Genomic DNA, 1,010 nt, shown 5'->3' with positions numbered 1-1,010 from the left:
TCAATGTTTTGTGTCAGGATTCTTTTTAGGTTTAATATATTCTTTCCCATATGTGCCCATGTCTTCTGTCATTCATTAAATGCCTTATATTCCCTCACTCATATCTTTTATTTTGCCAGTGAAGCTTTCCTCTGTAATTCATGTCAAGTTCCTAAATTTTTAATTTCCAGAATTTCCTCACTTTGGGTAATCCTTTTTATTCTATTTCTGTTTTCATGTCTTTAACAGTTTTGTTTATTCCTCAAAATATTTATTTGTGGTTTTTTTTGTTTTCTTTGAGGAATTTATTAATGTCTTATGTAGAGATATCTACTATATTCAAATAGGATGTTGTAATATCTTTTGCCTGTTCTTCAGGTGCATTTGGTTACTCAGAGCCTGTTGAGGTAAGAAAGCTGGGCTCTGATGAAGACATACTTTCCTGGCTGATAGTAATATTTTTTATTGCTTGATTCTGTCATTTGGATATTAGGGGCTAATTTTTGGATTTGTCTTTGCTTGCTGTGTATTTTGTTCCCTGGTTTCTGTTTTCTCTCTGGATTTTCAGAGAGTGATGTCTGTATGTTGCCAGTTGTCCTGATTTGTTCAGACACTATGTTCACAGGAAACTCCTGTTGGTATTTGACGCTGTGTCATTGGAATGAGTTGGGACAGGAAGGTTGGAGCTGAAGGTCTTTGTGATCCACTGAGGGTAGGATCAGAGAAGAAAGAAGAATTGGAAACAAGAACAGGTTTTCAGTTGCAGAGCTTGGAAGGAGACTAAAAGGATTGTGTCTTATGAGTAATAGGAGAACTGTGTGATTGTCCTCAACCTACTTATTGGCCTGGAAGGGTGACCATTGGATTAGCAGGGAATGCTACTGGAGTTATGGGCTGGGAATCAGATATGAGCTGGGGAGGAAGAATAGGACAGGATAGTTTTTGCCACCCAAGGAGATGTGGGCAGAAATGAGGGAAGCCTGCAGAGAATGTTCTACTGCAGCCCTAGAGCCAAGAAATCAGGATTGTGG

Source organism: Microtus ochrogaster, chromosome 22, assembly GCF_000317375.1.
Source record: "Microtus ochrogaster isolate Prairie Vole_2 chromosome 22, MicOch1.0, whole genome shotgun sequence".
Lineage (NCBI taxonomy): Eukaryota > Metazoa > Chordata > Mammalia > Rodentia > Cricetidae > Microtus > Microtus ochrogaster.
The sequence above is the reverse complement of the archived record's forward strand: the minus strand, read 5'-3'. Positions refer to the sequence as shown.